Source organism: Cherax quadricarinatus, chromosome 17, assembly GCF_038502225.1.
Source record: "Cherax quadricarinatus isolate ZL_2023a chromosome 17, ASM3850222v1, whole genome shotgun sequence".
Lineage (NCBI taxonomy): Eukaryota > Metazoa > Arthropoda > Malacostraca > Decapoda > Parastacidae > Cherax > Cherax quadricarinatus.
The window spans coordinates 42,904,683-42,920,133 of NC_091308.1; the positions used below are offsets into that span (position 1 = coordinate 42,904,683).

Consider the following 15,451-nt stretch of genomic DNA (forward strand, 5'->3'; position numbering starts at 1 on the left):
TTTACACTCAGAAGTTTGGTATGAAAACGGTAAATCCTCTAATCTGTAATTAGTAACTAATACAAGGAACTTTTTGAAACAAATCGTTCCTAAATGTTTCAGTTATAAGGGTAACAAAGATTTAAATTTAAAATTTACAGAAACCCAGCGAATAACTGTTCCTATGTACACTATTATTCTTCTCATCAATGTTTTTGAGAGCTTTACGTATTTGTACCCCGTCAAGGAAGGCTCCTTAACGCTGGTGAGGGGCTCTTGATCTAGGGAATTGGATCTGTGCTCCAGTTCCCTGAATTAAGCCTGAATGCCTTCCATCCCCCCATAGGCGCTGTATAATCCTACGGGTTTAGTGCTTCCCCTTGATTATAATAATAATAATACGTATTTGTACTTCTTGAAGAGGGTTTCCTTGGCGTTGTGAAGAGGCTCTTGGTCTGAGGAATTAGACCCTTTGGTATCAATCCTCCTACTCCCAATTACCCCTTTTCCCTGTCCCATTTGTAGCCTCTGGGGTCCTCCCTTCTGGCATTATGGATCCTAGATAGGGGGAAGTGTGCTGGGGTTTATCCCTCTGTGGGGTTTCTTGGGTGTGTTGTAGTTTGCCTCTAACTATGCGTTCGGCTCCCCAGAATACTGGGGGGACAGTTTTTGCATCGCCCACCTACCTCATGTTGGGCCGCCAGCGGAATTATGCCTAAAAGTTCCAGACCATTTGCTGACAACGTTCTTCGATGTCTACTCATTCCACCCAGAAATGACCTATGTGACACCCACTTCCTTTACACACCATGTTTACAAGTACACAGTGGACCAAATTCTTTTCCCTACATTTCCAATTGATTATCTTTCAGACCATAGTATTGGTAAAGCTCTTTTACGACACGTTGGCCGAAATGTATCCTTTTAAGTTTTTTGAAGTGGTGTGTGCCTCGTTACAGTTCAGAATGGAGTACAAGCTCATGATCTTTCCTATCTTACTTCGAAATATAACGTTCCTATCGGTTCATAAGCATGCTACTCAATTCTTGCAGTGGTAGTTATTTTACTGAGTACCATTGTGCAGTGTGATTTTCTGTCTTGAGCTGATGATATTTTGGAGCAATTAGCCCTTCAGGACCTTCCAATTCTCAAAATGGATACATATGTCCTGCCCACTCGCAGGCGGAGGCACTTTCCCAGTAACATCGCTCGCTTAACCTTTGACTGCTATGAACTCCTGTCCTTCGTTGATGTGGGCTATCGCCTAGGGGTCTGTAAAGTGGTCCCTACACCCCAACAGTTTCGAACTTGCTGGCGCTTCGAACCCCCACTAAATACTGCAGATCTGCGGCAGAGTGCCAATTCTGCAGTGCCGCAGATCATGCCGATATGTCTTGCAGTCTTCCCCCACTTGCTTAATTGCAATGAACCTCGTCCTTCTTTTTCCCGCCTATGTCAGGTCTACATGAACGAAAAATCCGTTGTCTTAAGGAGAGCGAAGGCCTTATGACTGTCTCTCGGCTCCTTCAGATGGATCATACTCGTGTTCCATATTCTAGCTAGAGTAGCTAGGAAATCACCAACTTTGACAGTCCCTTCCCCCCCCTACCAGCTGCTCTGGTGCAACGTTTTCCGGGGGCACTCCAGTTTCTAATTATTTTGTGGTTTTTGCCTTCTGAAATCCCCATCTCCTTACCTCTTCCTACCTCTACCTCCTCTCGCCTGCTAGTTTCCCAGTCTGCGAGGTCTTGCATGCCTGCACCTTCTTTGCACCTATTACCCGCAAAGTTGAACCTGTCTCCTAAGCTCAAGTCTCTTCACATTCCTCGAAGTTTTCCTTTTCCACCTCGGTGCTTAGTTCTCACCCCTTTTCTAACTCAGACGAAGGTGGGGGTTCACTCTCCTCGTGAAGTCCCCTCTTCTCTTTCTTGTTCCCCCCAAAGTTCTTCCCCAGTCCCCCTCCAATCTCCTTCCTCTCCTGTTCCATTGCAGGACTAGTCTGTCCCTGCTGGCACATCTCTCCAAGTTCATACTCCCATCCCCTCTCAGACTTCTTTGGTTCCATCCATTACTCTCGCCGATCTCTACTTCCTCTACCTCACCTGTCTCTGAAATCATGGTATCGGCATCTTCCTTGTCCGCTGATGCTATCTCCAACTATACTGCAGAGACGACACTTTCGATGGACACATGTGCACCTCCTTATACCCCTTCTTATTTTTCACAATCCTTGCAGCAATCTTTTCCTTCACAGCATTCAGATTCCTTCTTGCTTACACACTGTCACCTCCACATACTGATTTCATCGACCCTACTAGCCCGTAGATTTTATCGCTTCTCTTGTTAGTATACCAGTCTTTGTGAATAACGACTTACAATGGAATATTCATGACCTCAGGGGTAATTGAGGAGGGCTCCAGGTGTTGCTCTCCCAGTTTTCCCCAGTATGTGTCGGGTTACAAGAGCCTAAGGTTCGTTCATCAGTTATGTCCCATTTTGGACTATGTGCTGTTGCTTTCCTCTAATCCTTTTCCTGATGAAACTTTTAATGAGTGTGCTTCTTGTGCTCGTTGGTATACCGGATCAACAGGTCTTTCTTCGTTGTCAGCTTCATTATACTGCAGCCCGTATTTATTGGCATAGGTGGCATACAGTTTGCTCTATATCTCTCCCCTTCCCGTGCATTCTGTATCTCGGATGTTGCATTCTTGATTTCGTCTCTGCCGCCACTCGTCTTGTTAAGTGATTTTAATGCTCATCATCTTTGGGGAGGGTCCCGTCCCACTGTGACTCGCGTGGTGATCAATTGGTAACTTTTTCTCACTTCATCTTCATGTTTTAAATATGGGTGATCCCATATGGGTGACTCGCACTCAGTCTCTTGCATTGATTTTTCTGTCTGTTCTTCGTCAGTTTCCCTTGATTACACTAGGTCTGTTCTCCCGGATATGCACGACAGTGATCACTTTCCTATTCTTGCTTGTACTACGTATTCCCGACCGCTTAATAGCCCCATTAGGGAATTTGGAAGAGTAAATCGGGACTTACACTCTCATCTTACTGTTTTAACATAAGAACATAAGAAATAAGGAACACTGCAACAGGCCTACTGACCCATGCGGAGCAGGTCCATGTCCCCACCCTCCCCAGATTAGCCCAATGACCCACCAGGTCTGGTCACCTCCATTCAATGAAGGAGCATGGCACCAGACCCAACAGCACAAGCTAGTCAGGTCCAACTCACACCCACCCACACCCACTCGTGTATTTATCTAACCTATTTTTAAAACTACACAACGTTTGTTCCACTCATCCACAACTCTATTACCAAACCAGTGCTTTCTTATATCCTTCCTGAATCTGATTTTTTCAAACTTGAAACCATTGCTGCTAGTCCTGTCTTGGCTGGAAATTTTCAGCACGCTATTTACATCCCCTTCATTTATTCCTGTTTTCCATTTATACACCTCGATCATATCCCTCGAATTCTACACCTTTCGAGAGTGCAGATTCAGGGCCCTCAGTCTATCCTCATAGGGAACGTTTCTGATACATGGGATCATCTTTGTCATCCTCCTCTGTACGTTTTCCAGAACATTTATATCCATTCTGTAATACGGTGACTAGAACTGAGCAGCATAGTCTAAATGAGGCCTAACCAAGGATATATAGTTGAAGAACAACCTGAGGACTTCTATTATTCATACTTCTAGATATGAAGCCAAGAATTCTGTTAGCTTTATTGTGAACACTAATGCACTGTTGCCTTGGTTTTAAATTACTGCTAAGCAGAACTCCTAAATCCTTTTCACAACAGTAGTATTAAGATCTACATTATTTAGTTTGTGGCATGGTTATTTACCTGTCCAATATTTAGAACTTTGCATTTGTCAAAATTAAACTGCATGTGCAGTTTAATATTTATGTAAGGACCCTTCTTCGTCCTCTATTCATGAGCTGGTTGACTAGTTTTCGACCTTACTTTTGACTGCAGCATCACGTTCTATTCCTCAAACCTAAGGCATGCATTCTCAGACGTGCGCGCCTTGATGGTTTCCTGCGTGTGCCCATGCAGTGCGTTTGACATATGCTGCGTGGGACCGTTATCGATGTAATCGGACCTCAGATCGTCTTTTGGATTTTAATTGAGCAAGGGCAGTCGCTCGCCGCATCATATGCGACGCTAAACGCACATGTTGGCAAGACTACGTTTCTACTGTTACTTCGATTTTCTCTGTGTACAGTTGGGAAGAAGATACGGAAGTTGTGTGGCAAGTACGCTCCGGACCTATCTCCCGTTGTGTGGGTTGCTTGTGTTAGGGATGTGGAACCTCTTGAGGTTACTATGGAAATTGGGAACTATTTTGTCCATGTCTTCCAAGGGCTTCACCTCTCCTCCTCACTTCTAAGACTGCCAGGGAGCATTATCCCTTGGATTTCTCTTCTAATGGGATGGAGCCATATAACATACCTTTTACTCTCTTAGAGCTAGAGTACACGCTTTACGCTTGCCAGTCATCGGCAGCTGGACTCGATAATATTCATATCCGTATACTACAGCATCTGCATTCTACAGCCCTTGCAGTCCTTTTGTGCCTTTCCAATCTTGTTTGGACGCGAGGGGTTCTCCATCAGCAATGGAAATCTGCCACTGTACTTCCGTTTTACAAAAAAGGCACTTCGGGGCCTGATGCGTCTCATTATCGTCCCATTGCTCTGATAAGTGTAGTCTGTAACGTGATGGAACGATTGGTATGGCCAGTATGGCTTTCGCAATAGCCCCTCTACTTTGAACCCCGTGCTCCACTTAGATACGTATGTGTGAAATGCCTTTGCAAATAAACACCCCTTCCTAGCAGTCTTTTTTGATCTCGAGAATGCATGACACAACTTGAAGGTATAACATCTTAGCCCAGGCCAACTCCTTAAGCCTGTGTGGTAATCTACCAACTTTCCCAACTTCTTATCTGAAAGACATTTTCGTTTCCGTGTTGGCGCCTCGCTTTCCTCAGACTTTATTCCGGCCGAGGGAGTCCCACAAGGTTTTGTCCTTAGCACACTTTTTCTCTTGGCTATAAATGACCTACCTTCCATTCTTCCATCGCAAATTTGGTTTTCACTCTGTGGATGACTTCGCTATAGTTTAGGCAGGTGCTGACTATCACCTGATAGCGGCCTTCAGGAACGCGTTTCCCACTGGGCCACTTCTCATGGTTTTAAATTTTTATTACCTTCGCTAGACGTTCTCTTGTCCCAGGTATTTCATTGTATTTACACGGCTCGCGTATCCCAGAATGTGATACGGTCAAGTTTCTTGGCCTTTTATTCGATCGCCGGTTGACATGAAAGCCTCATATTTCCTCTTTGAAGGCAGCTTGCCAAGGTTAGTGTTCAGCAGAAGTTTGTGGTTACAGGAAAGTGGGTGCGGGAGGGAAGAGGAGCGATTGGTGGAATGATGATGTAAAGAGAGTAGTAAGGAAGAAAAAGTTAGCATATGAGAAGTTTTTACAAAGTAGAAGTGATGCAAGAAGGGAAGAGTATATGGAGAAAGAGAGAGGTTAAGAGAGTGGTGAAGCAATGTAAAAAGAGAGCAAATGAGAGAGTGGGTGAGATGTTATCAACAAATTTTGTTGAAAATAAGAAAGTTTTGGAGTGAGATTAACAAGTTAAGGAAGCCTAGAGAACAAATGGATTTGTCAGTTAAAAATAGGAGAGTTATTAAATGGAGAGTCAGAGGTATTGGGAAGATGGAGGGAACATTTTGAGGAATTGTTAAATGTTGATGAAGATAGGGAAGCTGTGATTTCGTGTATAGGGCAAGGAGGAATAACATCTTGTAGGAGTGAGGAAGAGCCAGTTGTGAGTGTGGGGGAAGTTCGTGAGGCAGTAGGTAAAATGAAAGGGGGTAAAGCAGCCGGGATTGATGGGATAAAGATAGAAATGTTAAAAGCAGGTGGGGATATAGTTTTGGAGTGGTTGGTGCAATTATTTAATAAATGTATGGAGGAGGGTAAGGTACCTAGGGATTGGCAGAGAGCATGCATAGTTCCTTTGTATAAAGGCAAAGGGGACAAAATAGAGTGCAAAAATTATAGGGGGATAAGTCTGTTGAGTATACCTGGTAAAGTGTATGGTAGTTATATTGAAAGAATTAAAAGTAAGACGGAGAATAGGATAGCAGATGAACAAGGAGACTTTAGGAAAGGTAGGGGGTGTGTGGACCAGGTGTTTACAGTGAAACATAAGTGAACAGTAGATAAGGCTAAAGAGGTCTTTGTGGCATTTATGGATTTGGAAAAGGCGTATGACAGGGTGGATAGGGGGGCAATGTTGCAGATGTTGCAGGTGTATGGTGTAGGAGGTAGGTTACTGAAAGCAGTGAAGAGTTTTTACGAGGATAATGAGGCTCAAGTTAGAGTACATAGGAAAGAGGGAAATTATTTCCCAGTAAAAGTAGGCCTTAGACAAGGATGTGTGATGTCACCGTGGTTGTTTAATATATTTATAGATGGGGTTGTAAGAGAAGTAAATGCGAGGGTCTTGACAAGAGGCGTGGAGTTAAAAGATAAAGAATCACACATAAAGTGGGAGTTGTCACAGTTGCTCTTTTCTGATGACACTGTGCTCTTGGGAGATTCTGAAGAGAAGTTGCAGAGATTGGTGGATGAATTTGGTAGGGTGTGCAAAAGAAGAAAATTAAAAGTGAATACAGGAAAGAGTAAGGTTATGAGGATAACAAAAATATTAGGTGATGAAAGACTGAATATCAGATTGGAGGGAGAGAGTATGGAGGAGGTGAATGTATTCAGATATTTGGAAGTGGACGTGTCAGCGGATGGGTCTATGAAAGATGAGGTGAATCATAGAATTGATGAGGGAAAAAGGGTGAGTGGTGCACTTAGGAGTCTGTGGAGACAAAGAACTTTGTCCTTGGAGGCAAAGAGGGGAATGTATGAGAGTATAGTTTTACCAACACCTTTATATGGGTGTGAAGCATGGGTGATGAACGTTGCAGCGAGGAGAAGGCTGGAGGCAGTGGAGATGTCATGTCTGAGGGCAATGTGTGGTGTGAATATAATGCAGAGAATTCGTAGTTTGGAAGTTAGGAGGAGGTGCGGGATTACCAAAACTGTTGTCCAGAGGGCTGAGGAAGGGTTGAGGTGGTTCGGACATGTAGAGAGAATGGAGCGAAACAGGATGACTTCAAGAGTGTATCAGTCTGTAGTGGAAGGACGGCGGGGTAGGGGTCGGCCTAGGAAAGGTTGGAGGGAGGGGATAAAGGAGGTTTTGTGTGCGAGGGGCTTGGACTTCCAGCAGGCATGCGTGAGCGTGTTTGATAGGAGTAAATGGAGACAAATGGTTTTTAATAATTGACGTGCTGTTGGAGTGTGAGCAAAGTAACATTTATGAAGGGGTTCAGGGAAACCGGCAGGCCGGACTTGAGTCCTGGAGATGGTAAGTACAGTGCCTGCACTCTGAAGTAGGGGTGTTAATGTTGCAGTTTAAAAACTGTAGTGTAAAGCACCCTTCTGGCAAGACAGTGATGGAGTGAATGATGGTGAAAGTTTTTCTTTTTCGGGCCACCCTGCCTTGGTGGGAATCGGCCGGTGTGATAATAAATATATATATATATATATATATATATATATATATATATATATATATATATATATATATATATATATATATAAGCGTTGAATTCAGATATTTAAATTTTTCATTTTTCGTTTTCTTTAAGGTAGGATCAATATTTCTTATTTAAGTGTTTTACATTTTCTAAATAATAAAGTGGTTTTTGTCAGTTTATATTCTTTTTCTATTCATTAATTTTCCTGAGGAGGAGCCAGCCTTGGTAATACTGTCTGAAGTTGTTACAGGGCTGAGTAAGCCTTCACAATCTGAATGTCCCCATCAGGTCATATGGTTTGAGAAAATAAGTTTCTCGTTAGATACTGTAGACATGGATAGCTATTATTCTGTGTGACCTTTTCAAATATTGAAAAGAATACAATGTGCTCTTTGTCTGTTTAAATGTCCTGCTCTGAGGTACTCGAATGTTCTACCGATGTAATCAGAAGTATCTCTTCCTACATATTGTTTTTCTCAGTGGCTGTTAATATGCCGTACATGGGGACTTCTATGCCTATCCGATATTTCTATGATCTAAATTCTACTAATACCCTTAAATCTTCCTTACGTTATCTTGTGTGCTTGTCACTGTATGGTACATTAACAGCTACAGGTGTTATAACCTTCAAAAATGACATGGTGAGAAGTTTTGGTACGTAGACACTGGTCGGGCGTCACCAATCCATCAACCCACCTGGCATAATGAACAATCCTGTGATTTATTATAGCATTGTTGTTTATGATTACGTACAATGGACTCTACTAAATAATTATCGAGCTTGTATAACCTATAATTTGAGTTGTATACTGTATTCCTTTAATGTTTCAAGAGGGAAGATTCAATTAAGTTTCTTTCCATGACAGAACTGTTTGGTATCATAATCTGGGCAGCATCCCACCCGGGTGGGTGATTACATGCACTAACATGGTTAAAGATAGCGTTCGACTCCTGCCTTGTCCTGACTAAGTATTTATGCTGGGCAATTCTGGTTTCCAGAAATTTACATGTTTGACCGATATATGAGAGAGGACACTGAGTACATGGGACCTTGTAAACCCCACCGACTTTGTTGGAGGTTGTGTTTTTAATCAGCCTTTGTTTCGCTGTCCCCGTGTTTTTGAAAGCCAGGTTTATATTTATCTTTTTTAATGCCTCACGCAGGCAAGCCAGATTCTCATTGTACGATAAAACTAGTACATTTTTCCTGGTCATCACTTTAGGTTAAGTTCTGTAGAAAGTTTTTTGCTGACATTAGTGCCTTCTCGACAAAATCCTTAGGATATCTTAGTTTTGTAGCTATACTGAATATCTTGCTGATTTCGTCCTCTAGGTACTCTAGACTGCAGATGCGCAATGCTTTCAAGAACATTGTGAGGAACACACCCTTTTTTTTATCCTGGTTTCCTGGTTGGGATAGTAGTGAATGTATGACGACACATTGATGGATTCCTATAAACTGTGAATTTAAATTTCCTATCGACCCGATGGATTAAAACATCTAAGAGCGGCAAAGTGTTATTTATTTCATGTTCTGTGGTGAACTTAATGGAAAGTACTAAGCCATTGAGTCAGGGAAGAAACTCATCAGTGTTGTGATCATTAGGCCACAGGCAAAGAACATTATCTACATATCTGAACCAACTTGCTTTATCTGGGAGAATGTCTTTAAGAAGTCTGGTCTCATAGAATTCCATATATAGATTGCTGAGTAAGGGGCTAAGGGGATTTCCCATTGTCATGCCTTGTTTTTGAGCATAGAATTTCCCTTCAAACACGAATTTGCAATCAGTAACACAGTTTATCAATTCATTTATTGCTTTCGTGGGGAAGGGCATGGGGAAGTTTTCAAGTTCCTCTTTGAGGTACGAAAGCAAGTCAGGGACGGGGACTTTGGTGAACAGAGCTGTGACATCAAAGCTCACTAAAGAAAAGTCGTGAAGGGCATTTAATTCCTGGAGCCTCTCAGTGAGGTAAACTGTATTTTTAATATGTGCATCTGAGATCTTACCAACCATTTAGATAGATTATATGCTGCTGAGCCTACTGGACTAATAATGGGACGGGCTGGGTATCCTGGCTTATGGATCTTGATTAACCCATGTAGATATGGTAGAGTTGCTGACCTAGCCGACAGATATTTAATTAATTCATCATTTCCTTTCAATAACGTTTTAAGGTGTGTGTTAAAATGGCTGTTGACTTGGTCAGTGGGATTTTTATTGAGCGGTTCATACGTTTCATTATCACTCAATATATGGTTCATTTTCTCTAAATATTCAGTTTTGTCCATAACAGCTACCTTAGGTTTATCACCTCGTGAGATGCAAAGTCTGATTATTACTGAGTTCTTTTGTTGGCTTTTGTGAATCATATGGGACTTTACTCCAACACTGGTTGGAGTGAAGTCCCATATACCATACCTTTGCATATATTAAAATTATCAGGGGTCAAATCATCGTGTTTTTCCTGCATGCAAAACGATTTTGCCAAGTCTACGTAATTAACGTCATTGACGCCATCACCTAAAGAAGTGATGGCCAGGGAAAATGTACTAGTTTTACCATACAATGAGAATCTGGCTTGCCTGCGTGAGGCATTAAAAAAGATCAATATAAACCTAGCTTCCAAAACCACGGGGACAGTGAAACAAAGGCTGATTAAAAACACAACCTCCAACAAAGTTGGTGGGGTTTACAAGGTCCCATGTACTCAGTGTCCTTTCTCATATATCTGTCAAACGGGTAAACTTCTGGAAACCAGAATTGCCCAGCATAAATAGTCAGGACAGGGCAGGTGGGTTGATGGATTGGTGATGTCCGACCAGTGTTTACGTACCAAAACTTCTCACCACGTCAGTTTTGAATGTTATAACACCTGTAGCTGTTAATGTACCATACAGTGACAAGCACACAAGATAACGTAAGAAAGGTTAATACCCTTTAAATCAAAGAAATATCGGATAGGCATAGAAGGCCCCATGTACGGCATATTAACAGCCACTGAGAAAATAGACAATATGTAGGAAGAGATACTTCTGAGTACATCGGTAGAACATTCGAGTACCCCAGAGCAGGACATTTAAACAAAGAGCACATTGCATTCTTTTTAATTATTTGCAAAGGTCACACAGAATAATAGCTATCCATGTCTACAGTATCTAACGAGAAACTTTTCTCAAACCATATTACCTGTTCTAAACGACTAGAAAAAACTTGGGGCTGGCTTTTTATATCTTATAATTTCCTACTTGACATCTCAGAAACCCTCCTACCCCATATGGGTAGTGGAGGGATGGTAGGGTGGGGTTGGCACCGACCACTAACCCAGTCTAAGGGTAACCGTGGCCAGTGACACCTATGCTACACTGAGACCTCTCTCCCTGCTTTGGTTGCTCCCTTGCAACATTGCACAGCTGATGATGCACCGAGAAGTGAGAAAGTACACTGCAGCAGGCCTGTTGGCCCATACTTAGGCAGGTCCTTCGCAATCCATCCCACTAACAAAATATTTGCCCAACCCTAGTACTCTACCTAAGAATTAAGATTTATTATTTGTTTAATGTATTATTAAATTCTTCACAAATTTTATTTATTATAAGTGAATCTGACTTGTGTAACCAAAGGAAATATTCATATTTTCAAAAGTGCTTTTTATGCAACACGATTCAATTATATTTCTGTCGACCATTGACTTGCTTGATACAACTTTCTCAGCCTTTTGAAAATCAATTGGATGGTTAAAACCTCTCACATGGCTCTAGATGCGTTTGACTCTAGATTCTCAGTGAAGGAATTCCAATCAATCTGATTAAAGTTAAAATCTGAAATAATTACTACGTTATCGTGACTTGATGCCTAAACAGTTTCCTCGTAAGGTAGTCTACTTTGGTCCTTGTTCAAGTTTGTTGGGCGGTATATAACGCCTAAAATAATTTTTTCCATGTCCGTTAAAAAATTCTAACCAGACAGATAATGTACGTGTTCCTTAAGTCTGCATAGCTGTTTTTATAAAGCAATTGAAGCTTTCTTGAATATATATATAGTGCCACTCAACTTTTGCAGAAGCTATGCAATGTTGCAAGGTTGCAGCTGAAGGAGTGTTTACCTGGAGTTTTTTCTCAGAATAGCGCAGAGTGGGCCTTTCGCCTCCTCCTCCTGGATTCAAGAGCCATGGGGAGGCGACAGGCCCACTCTGCACTATTCTGAGAAAAAACTTCCCCTCACTCCTTCAGCTGCAACATTGCATAGCTCCTGATGACTCACTGAGAATTGCGAAAGTGCTTAAGCTAAACATTTCCACCCCCCCCCCACTGTGGCTTGTCTATATATATATATTTATATATATATATATATATATATTTATATATATATATATATATATATATATTTATATATATATATATATATATATATTTATATATATATATTTATATATATATATTTATATATATATATTTATATATATATATTTATATATATATATTTATATATATTTATATATATATATTTATATATATATATATATAATTTATATTTATATATTTATATATATTTATATATTTATATATATTTATATATATTTATATATTATATTATATATATATATATATATATATATATATATATATTTATATATTTATATATATTTATATATTTATATATATTTATATATATTTATATATTATATTTTATATATATTTATATATATTTATATATTATATTATATATATATATATATATATATATATATATATATATATTTATATATATATTATATTTTGATTTATTTATATATACAGGGAAACTCTCTTCAGTTTCTTCTCACTGTTCATAATCAGTCTTCTAATATCTCCACTGGTGCAGTTATCACGTAATTCCCCCAAATTTCCAATATTAAGCAATTATCCTACCTTAAGATAGTAGGTTGGTAGACGGCAACCACCAACGAAGGTACCATCGTCCTGCCAAATTAGTATGAAACGGAAACTTGTAATTGTTTTAGACAATGGCAGGATCAATGGAATCCTTTCTTTGTCTCATAAACACGCTAGATAACAGGTACATCTTGTTACTTCTAATTACACTTAGGTCACACTAAACATTTATTGTCTTTTATCTCTACTGGGGAGTGAAGAATCCTCCGTAAGCCATGCGTCTCGCAAGGGGCGACTAAAATGCCGAGAACAAGGGACTAGTAACATTTCTTGTATTAATTACTAATAGTGAAAAGATCTTAATAAAGCTGGAACATTTTAATGTGGGTGGATGTAGTGTAAATGAAAGAGATGATTGTGAATGTCATGAACATAAAGTTGGATGTGCTGGCTCTAAGAAAAACAAAGTGAAGGGGTAAGAGATTTTCAGTGGGCAGATATAAATGGGATTAGGTTAAGTATATCTGAGAGAGTTAGAGATGAGGAAAGAGAAGCGATATTGTTAAATGATCAGGGAGGAATTTGTGTGTGAATTCACGGAATATGTGGAATAAAATAAGGGTTAGATGTAAAAACTGGGTTCATGTAAGTCTTTATGCACCTGGAGATGAGAGGAATCTAGAGAGAGAGAGAGAGAGAGAGAGAGAGAGAGAGAGAGAGAGAGAGAGAGAGAGAGAGAGATAAAGAGATAAAGACAAAGATCTTTGGAGACGTTAGGCGGATGTTTTGGAAGTTGTGAATCAAGTGAGAGTAACTGATGAGGAACCTAAATGTTGAATGGGGAGAAGCTGTTGTAGATGTCATAGTATGCAAGTCTGGGGTACCAGGAGTAAATAACGTGGGCCTTTAATTGATATCTGTATAGAAATAGGTTAGTAATTAATGTTATGAATAAGGGATATTTCAGGAAGACGGTCCTCTGTGAAGGTTACAAGAAAGGTCTAGAATATATGCAGTGGACCAGTTAATGACTGTAATTTCTAACATTACACTAACAATGCTGTTTGTTGTAAAGCTGTTAGAAGGAGAACGGCTAGTTTCTCCTAAGTACTGGAGAGGACAAGAGGAGCAGGAAATAAAATAGAAACCGGAAGCATTAGTGGGAGGAGAGGTATGAACTAGATTACTTCGATTAGTATTAATTTGACGATAAGTAAAGAACGGAGGGTGTTAAGAGTTAGGAGACTGCAAATATAAGGAAGACAAAGAACAGGAATTTCACAGGAGCAAAGAGTTTAGGAAAGAAGACTGTGTGTGTTTGTGTGTGTGTGTATGTATGAGTGTGTGTGTATGTGTATGTGTATGAGTGTATGTGTGTGTATGAGTGTGTGTGTGTGTGACTCAATATTTGCACCAATAACTCATTACAGTTGTGACCGGGTGTGGAAGTGTGAATTACTCATTACTCTATAATTTGTTCATGATTGTACCCATGTAAAAACGTTAGTAACCATTCTTACAGGATTCATTACCTTTGTAACTTGTGAGTTCATTACCTTTGTACCTAGTTCAGCTATCAAAACTTTGGGGGCCCAGTCCATGGACCCATTACGTAACTCTGCAATCTGTAAATACCTTTGTAGCTTGTCATGATTGTGACTAGACCTACCTGGAGTTCATTACATTTGTAAATTGAGTTCATTACCTCTGCTCAGCTATCTAACTTTGGAGTCCAGTCCCTGGACCAATTATGTACCTCTGTAATCTTTTGACTACAGCCCACAGGATGAGTATGTGGTGCATAATAAACATATTTAACTATACCTAGCATGTAAACAGAGCTTAGGAAGTGGGAAAGTTAGCCAAAGCGAGAGAACGAGCTGTGAAAAGTAGTATTGTTTGAGTAGAGGAATAGCGGGTCACAGATGCGAGGTCAAGGAGCGAGAAACAAGGTCACATATCTTGACTAGGGGAGCATGGTAAGAATAGTGGCGAATGTACATGCAATAAACGAAAAAAAGAGCTTGTTAAATATAATGGTCTACATGTGTGCCAAGTTTGGTGCTTTTATCACAAAATGCACAATACATTTCCTAGGCTGCTAAACAAAATAACTAAAATGCTCTTCATTCTCTCTCTCTCTCTCTCTCTCTCTCTCTCTCTCTCTCTCTCTCTCTCTCTCCTTTTCCCTTGCCTTCTTCTAGTATTATCATTCTCCTATTCCTTTCTTTATCTCCCAATTTGAAATCTCTTTTTGAGTGAGATATTTATAAGTCCATCTCTTGGTTTACTTTCTAAAAAAAATAAGAGAAAAATTCGTGAGGCACGAGTATTAAATTATTGTATATTATTCCTTTTATTCTCTCTCATTATCTGTTCCTTCTTCTCTTCTCCCTTGTCTCTCGGCTTCTCTTTTTGTGAAAGAAACTTATGAGGCTTTTCTGCCTCCTTTTTTTTCTTTCTTTATCTTTTCCTCTTTCTGTCACTGTCTTTTTCATATACATTTATTTTCTTCTTTCTATCAACCATTTTGCTATCTCCTTCTTTAATGAGAAGATATGGTCATTGAAGTATTTATCCCAGAGGCTCCATGACTCAATGACCAAGAGCTAGAGCCTCTCCCATATTAAACCATGAGTTCAGGTTCATCCCCCACCTATTCTCATCCATTGTAAATATGAAGATTTATTATTATTATTAATTATTATTCTTATTGTTATTACTTTCTAAATTCCCCACGCTTCCCTTCATCAGCGCTTACGTGACCCTTCGTCAGGAGTCCAAAGCCCATTATTCCTAGTGTTTGGGGACTCCAGGGGACGGTGGGTGGCGGTGGTCGTGATGGGTGGCGGTGGTCGTGATTCGTGATGGGTGGTTTTTAGTCGTGAGAGTGGCTGAGGCGGTGGTTGGTACCGAGCAGTTGGTTGGATGACCGAAAGAAGAGTGAGGTAATGGGTATGATGACACAC

General features: G+C 40.2%; 1 long non-coding RNA gene across 1 annotated transcript in view; it reads left to right on the plus strand.

The window, feature by feature from the left end:
- The window catches only part of LOC138852840 (uncharacterized), a 50,164-nt gene that overhangs the window by 628 nt on the left and 34,085 nt on the right, over positions 1-15,451 (plus strand). The window lies entirely within an intron of this gene.